This window comes from Elephantulus edwardii, unplaced genomic scaffold, assembly GCF_000299155.1.
Source record: "Elephantulus edwardii isolate Elephantulus edwardi_28Jun2011 unplaced genomic scaffold, EleEdw1.0 scaffold00041, whole genome shotgun sequence".
NCBI lineage: Eukaryota > Metazoa > Chordata > Mammalia > Macroscelidea > Macroscelididae > Elephantulus > Elephantulus edwardii.
In genome coordinates, this window is record NW_006399791.1 from 9,702,990 (window position 1) to 9,710,660 (window position 7,671).

A 7,671-nucleotide genomic window follows, 5' to 3' on the forward strand; every position below is an offset into this window, starting at 1 on the left:
TTGACCCTTCGCAGCAAGTGCATGAGGTCCTCCTCAGTTTCAGCAAGCAAGGTTGTGTCATCTGCATAACGGAGATTGTTGAAAAATCAGTGAATATATTAATTGAAAATAAGGGTTTTTTTTTTGCAACTAGTGGCTGGTTTAGTTACTTTAAAAATCACTGCAGTTCCTGGTCCTGTGTTGGGCTGTGTGTGGAATATGGATGGAAATGAGAAGGCTTTGGAGACACTCTTTCCTCTTTGTTTAAAAAAATAAATGATGGTGAAGGTTCTCTCTGGGTCATTGTTTTTACTCTGATGGAACTCCCTGTCAGGACCTGCACCGCTGGGAGGAGGAGAAGCGTGAGCCCCAGATTTGAGGCAGCCGTGGACCAGCACACATCGAGTGGAGACTCCTTCCTGTGTTGTTAACGGTCTGGGTACAACACTCCATAGGTTTTGAGTGGTCTGTCACAGCCCCTGCTCCCAGGAGCCCTGTTATTTTTGGAGTGCAATTTTCCAGAACACAAGTTTTTACAGCGTATTTGCTGGCTATATTTGCTGAGTGCGAACTTGAGTCCTCCATTGGCTGCCAAGAATGACCAAACAGTTGTTCCTGGCACGTCCTTTGGGAGAAGATAACCAGAGATCAGAATAAGAGAAGTGGGGCCTCTGAATCTTGGGGGTGGGGGCTTCACAGATGGGAGGATGGGGAGGGTATCAGATATGTGGGGATCAGGAATTGTGATTTGTGGTGTATTTGCACACCCCAAGAAACAGCACTGTGTAGCTTCTTAACTAGACCGCGCAGCTCTAGAAGGGCCCTTTACAGACTTAACTCCCTGGGTTCCCTGTTCTACCCACCCTGTCTCCTGAGCGAAATGTGGTTTCTGACCACCGCTGGTCTTCCCTTTGTTATCAGTACGGAGAAAATACCACAAATACCAAGTTCTGGTACCTTGCTCCCGTGTGGACGCTTCCACGCCTTACGTGTGCCTCTGCACTTGGCTCTCTCTCTGGGACAGCCAGTCATTTGCTAGCCGGGCTCCTCTACGTAACTGACCGTGTGCGTCCTAGCGCAGAGCCTACCTCACGCACATACTCACTGTGTTGTTTCTAGGTGCTGTTGAGTCAGCTGCGGCCCAGAGCAATCCTCCGCACAGCAGGTAGGACGCGTGCCCTGTCCCGCGCCTTCCTCATGACCTCAGATGTGTTCATTGTTAACAGTGGCTTTGTTGTAGGTCCGTCTTGTTGGAGACCTTCCCCTCTTTCTCTGACCCCTGCCTTTCCAAGTATGATGTCCTTTTCCAGGGCCTGGCCCCTCCTGACAACATGCCCAGCATATGTGAGATGCAGTTTCACCATCCTTGTCTACGGAGCATGGCAGACCTAGTCAGTGGGTGTCTGTTAAGTCAGCTTTTCTCGTGAGGGCTGAACTCGGAGTCAGAAAACCTGCTTTTAAATTTGCTTTATGATCCTTCGGGGAGCTACTGCTGCCGTCACTACTAAGACGAGTGAAAAGCAATTCGAGGGCTGGGAATTATGGTGAGGGTCTTGCCGACAACCGACATGACCCGCATCGTTACCCATGCTTTGTAGGCAGACACAGGCTTGAAGAAGCTGGTTCCCTAAGTGGCTTAGCATTACTGCGCTAGTTAATGGCAGGATTAGAATCTGAACTCAGATCTTCTTCACATAAAGCCAATTTCATCTGTAAAATTTCATCTGTAAAATGAAGATACCATGTCTCAGGTACTGTGACAATTTATGCGAAAGTCCTTTGCATCGTGCATGGCTTGCTAAAAGACATGGCAGTGACCGTGTTCCCTCCTAAGGGATTTAAATTCCTAAATCTTGTTGCTCAGTTCAGCCATATCATCTCTGGCTTTACGACTCTTGTTCTCATTTCCAGATTATACGCCAAGACAACCCAGTGTTTCTTGACTTGTTTGGGAAGGGACCCGGGTAATTTGGATGTTAATGGATTCTATCTGCTGATCTCAGATGAGTGGGTGGCAGGTCACCCCTGTGACCACATCCGACTGGCTGGGTTGTTCGCCCTGCTGCACTGTGGGCCGGAGGTGCAGAGCCGCTGTTGGCCACTGGATTATGGGGCCCTGCAAACAGAATGGACGTGCTGACCCCATTCTATTACCCCAGCAGGGGAAAAGAGGAGTGCAGCTGAGAGGTCAGCAAAGCAATTATTAAGAGCTCACAGATCACTAAGCTGCAAACACACAGCCAGATAAAAAAGCCCGTTAGACTGAAATTTCAGGGCAGCCCCAGTTCCCGCCCCGCTCTGCTTTCTTGCCTACAAACCTGTGGAGTCTGGATTATAGCCAGTCATGTCAGGCTACTCCTTCCCTCTCACATGCCTTGGAACTGAAGTGCTTATGACCTCAGGATGCGAGGGAGGAAACTGCTCATCTCCCTGCCTCCAGGAGAAGCGTCCAGGGCAGGAGCTGCTGCTTAGACAACCATAGATGTCGTTCTCTCACACGTGCGCGTGCACGCAGACAAGCTCCTCTAGTCACCCATCGCTGTCAAGTCAATTATGACTCAAGGCAAACCTCTATGTATGGCAGAATAAGCTGCTCCATGGGAATTTACAGAGGCAGAGTCCATAGCCACTGCACTACCAGGGCTCCTTGTAACTTCCTAAGCCGTCCTCCAGTGGGTCACAGTAGCCAGCACGAGTTTTGTCAGAGGGCCTGGCATATCTGAATTACTGGACTATTTGATCCCCAGGCCGTGAGAATGTGCTGAGGGGCTGAAGACAGGGCTGAAGGAAGAGTCAGAGGGACCCCGGGTCCTCCCTTGACCCAAAAAACCCAATAAAAACTTGCTCCGGGGATCCCTCCTCCTAGTGACTCCATGTGTTACATGGTAGGCATATAGAACACTTCCATAGAATAGACTACAGAAACAGATTGTCGGGGCTTTGTTATATAGCACCGCCATGAAGGCTTGAACTGCCAACCTTTAGGTTAGTAGCTGGTCACAAAATGGCTTTAATACAAGGGGCCCTGTTGACAGGGCTGTTAGACAAAGTGGAGGAAACCCTGGGGCGAGAGGGTTTGGGAGGGAGGACCTCTCTGTTTCAGCAAGATAGGGCTGAGAAGAGGAGAAAGGACACCCCATCAGTCGTAGTGGGACTTGATGGCACATTAAAAAGACAGAGGCCCTACCACTGGGACAGAGGGCAGTGCCGTGCGTGATAGAGGGAGAGAGGAGAGAAATTGCTAATGCTTTTGTCTTACTTGGATCCATAATCAATACCCTTGGTACCAGCAGTCAGGAGATAAGGAGATGACGTGTTGCCTCTCCAAAATACTACAGAACAATGATGTCAGTGTGAAGATTAAAGTGTGCATGGTTCAGGCCATGGTCTTTTCAGTAACTTGCTATGCGTCAGAGAGCTGGGCAATAAATTAGGATGACAGGCCAAGAACTGATGCCTTTTGGTTGTGGTGTTGGAGGAAAGCACTGAATATCCCACAGACTGATAAGAGAACAAACAGCTACGTCTTGGAGAGGGTGCAGCTGGAGGGCTTCTTGGAGGCAGGGATGGCGAGGCTTCGTCTCTCATACTTTCCATATGTTGCTAGGAGAGGCAGATCCTTGGACAAGGATATGCTCGGAAGGGTGGAGGGTCAGCGAAAGAGGAAGACCCCCATCGAGATGGATTGCAATGGTGACTTCAGCAAGGGACTCAAGTGTATCAGATGGTGAGGATGGCACAGGATAGGACAGGATACAGATCTGTTGTTCACAGGGTCACTATGAGTTGTACTCGATGGCACCTAACACAAGGACAAGTCTAAGAAGCTGTGTTAGGGGTGAGAAGGCAAGCATTCCTGGCTGGCACATGGCTTCATGTCCACGAGCACCACAAGGTGGCAGGATTTGCCTGAAAACCATGTTGTGGTTGGAGACGGACTTTCCCTGGCAGCCTTCACTCCTGCCTGGCCTGTGGCCTTCAGAGAAGCTTTTTCTTAGGGCTCAACAGTCCCCACTCACTCTAGGCCCTCTGGATTAAGGAAGAGCCTGGAGCTTGAAGTTACCCTGTCCTGGCCAGGACAGACTGGGGTGCTCTGGGGAGTGCTGTCACAGGAGGTGGGGGAGAGCCAGGGACTCCCTTGTCACTGTGCTAGGCCTGCCTGGTGGCACACTCTACCTTACCTGACACTTGACAGTCCTGTGCAGTTGATTCCACTCTTGCCCTTTGAGTGGTGATGTTGGAGAAGAGTGCTCCATTTCCCATGGACTCCCAAAAGAACAAACAGCTAAGTGTTGGAAAAGGCGCAACCAGAGTGTTCCTTGGAAGCAAGGATGGTGAAGCTTTGTCTCTCATACTTTGTACATGGTACTAAGAGTGGATATTCCTTGAGAGGGACAATGTGCTTGGAAAGGTGGAGAGTCAGTGAAAGAGAGAAAGACCTCCCCAGTTAGGTAAGTGGACCCACTAACTGCAGCAATGGGCTCAAGTGTGTCAGAGATGACGAGAACGGCATAGGATAGGACAGGATTTGGGTCTATTCATGGGTCACTGTGAGTTGTATTCAACTTGATGACACCTAACAACAACAGACTAGCTGAAAGAACTGAAAAGCAAATTCAAGCCTCGAGGTGCAACTCTTGAGAGATTCTATGGGTAAAATCTTGAATGAGTTAGGAAGCATCAAAGGAAGGTCATTAATACACAAAGTCACTGCACCAAAAAGAATTGGTTGATAATGAAGTATTTCAGGAAGTATCATGTGAACAAGAGCCAATTGTAAGAAAGCAAGAAGTTGAAGCTGCACTGAAGGCATTGACAAACAAATAAGGCCCCAGGATCAATGTTTCAACTAAGAAATGCAACCCCAGGTGTTCTTGGAGGACAGCTGCCTGGCCAACTGACTGGAAAAGATCCATATTTGTTCCCATTCTCAGGAAAAGTGAACCAACAGAATATGCAAATTATCGAACAATATCATTAATATCCCATGCAAGCAAAATATTCCTGAAGATCATCCCCAAATGGCTAGAATAGTACAATGACAGAGAACTGCCAGAAATTCAAGCTGAGTTTATAAGAGACTGTGGCATCAGGGATATCACTGCTCATGTCACGTGGATCCTGACTGACAGCACAGAATACTGGAAGAATGTCCATGATTTACTGACTATACAAAGGCACTTTACTGTGTGAATCATATCAAACTATGGCTATTGAGAATTAGAATCCCAGAACACACAGTTATGCTCAAACAAAACCTATACTTAGATCAAGAAGCTATTGTCTGAACAAAGCAAGGGAATGTGACATGCTTTAAAATTAAGTTATGTGTCAGGGTTGTATCTTCCTACATATTCAGTCTATATGCTGAGCAAATCATTTGAGAAACTAGACTCTGAAGAAGAATGTGGCATCAAGATTGGAGGAAGACTCATCAACAACCTGCATTATGCAGATGACAACCTTGCTTGCTGAAAATGAGGAGGACTTGAAGCCCTTGCTGCAGAACGTCGAAAATACAGCCTTCAGTATGGACCACATATGACCCAACTATTCCACTACTTGGAATATACCCTGAGGAGGTGAGACTTGAGGCACAGATGGAGACTTGTACACCGATGTTAATAGCAGCATTAGTCACCATCGCAAGAACATGGAAACATCCCAGATGTCCAACCACAATGGAATGGATTGAGAAATTATGGTACATTCACATGATAGAATACTACGCAGCTCGCAGGAGCAATGATTTTGTAAATTATTACCTAACTTTGGAGGGACTGGAGAGCATTATGCTGAGTGAACTAACTCAGTCCCACAAGGACAAAAATTGTATAAAACCATTATTGTAGAATAAGGATAAGGATCCAAGGGAGGAGGGGAGAGGGTGGAAGTAGAGGGAAGAGGATGTGCCGGGGTGGGGGGAATGAATCATTAAGTTGTACAATTTGATGGGTGGAGGGGGTGGTGAGGGAAATTGGAAGAATCTGTTCTCAAAACCAATGTATTTGAATTTTATAAATAATCTAGTATAATGATTAAAAAATTAATAAAAAAAAGAAAAACATTTGCACCATTGGGCCAATAGGTAACATAACACATACAGAAAACATTTAAATTGTCAATAATTTCATATTACTGGGATCCACAATCAACACCCTTGGAACCAGCTGTCAAGAGCTCAGGAAACATCCTGTGTTGTTAAAGTCTGCAGTCAGCGACCTCTTCACATTACTGAGGAGCAGGGATGTCAATTTGAAGATTAAGATGCACCTGATTCAGACCAGGGTCTTTTCAGTCACTTGCTATTCATCTGAGAGCTGGACAATGGATAAGAATGATAGAAAAATTAATACTTTTGAGCTGTGGAGAAGGGTCCAAGGAAATGTCCTATGGATTGCCAAAAAAACAGCCAGAATACTCTTTGGAGGCAAAGATGACAAAGCTTTGTCTCACATACACTGGGTGTATTGTTAGCGGGGCTGTTCCTTGGAAAGGGATATCATGCTTGGAAAGGTTGAGGGTTGACAAAAGGGAGGAAGACCTACAACCAGGTGGATTGACACGATGACTGCAGCAATGGGCTTTTGTATGTCAGACTGTGAGGATGGCACAGGATAGGACCGGGGACACATCACAACAACAGATAAGCTGAGAGAGATGAAGAGAGTCTGGGAGGTTCGTAGCTTGGTCTTAACTCAGAGCTCTTTGACGCTGGAGCCACACATTTCCCCATAATGCCTACTCTCTTACCTTTGTATGGTAGAATCCCTATACGTGTCCCTGAGGGGTGATCTACTGCCAGCCTGTGGACCCCTGGAAGGGGCTAGCAACTGCAGCACTTAGGGCCAATATCAAGAAGCTTCAGAGGACAGAACATTGAAGCTGAAGAGACTGAGGTTATTGGGTTTGGAGAAGAAGACAACAGGGCCATGGTCTTTGAGTGTGTATGTTCTTTACACAGGCATGCCAATCAGACTTCGAGGAAATCACCTTAAAATACCACCACCTATCTGCCAGTTGGCCAAAATGTGATGTCTGGCTAAGCCACCAGTATTTCAAATACCAACAGACTCCCCTCTGGTGAACAAGTATCAGTGGGACTTCCAGACTGAGAAACTAGGAAGAAAAGCCTGGCAGTGCTCTGAAGATCAGCCAACAGACAACTGAGGGGTTACAATAAAACAAAATCTTGTCCATTACAGTACTGGAGGATGACAGTGGTTAGAAAGTCCCAACCAGGACAGGCTAGGAAAATACGCAGAAGATGTAGAATCACTCTCAGTATCTTGAGCTGCTGCTCATGGGAGACAAACACTTTGGAGACCCAAGATGGATTTGCTGTCCCCCTGGCAGGGTTACCCCAGGGCAGGTGCCCCGGAGAAGACTGGTGGCTGGGGATGCCCATGCTGTTTACAGAGTTATTTGCTTCACCTTTAAAAATTCACATACATACAGTCTGGGTTCATAAAAGCCAAATAAGTGTGTGCTGTGCTTCCATACCATTTATTTGACTCCCACTTGTTTGTGTAGCTCGGTGCGCCTCTACTCACAACAGCTAAATATCAAGTGCTGGAGCTTATGTTCTAACCCATCTGCCCAAAGGTGGCAAATTAGCATTTTTTTTTCAATCTTCAGGAGATAGATGTGGGCTTTGAAAAAGCTCTAAATTCAGGCTAGGTGATGGTAGTG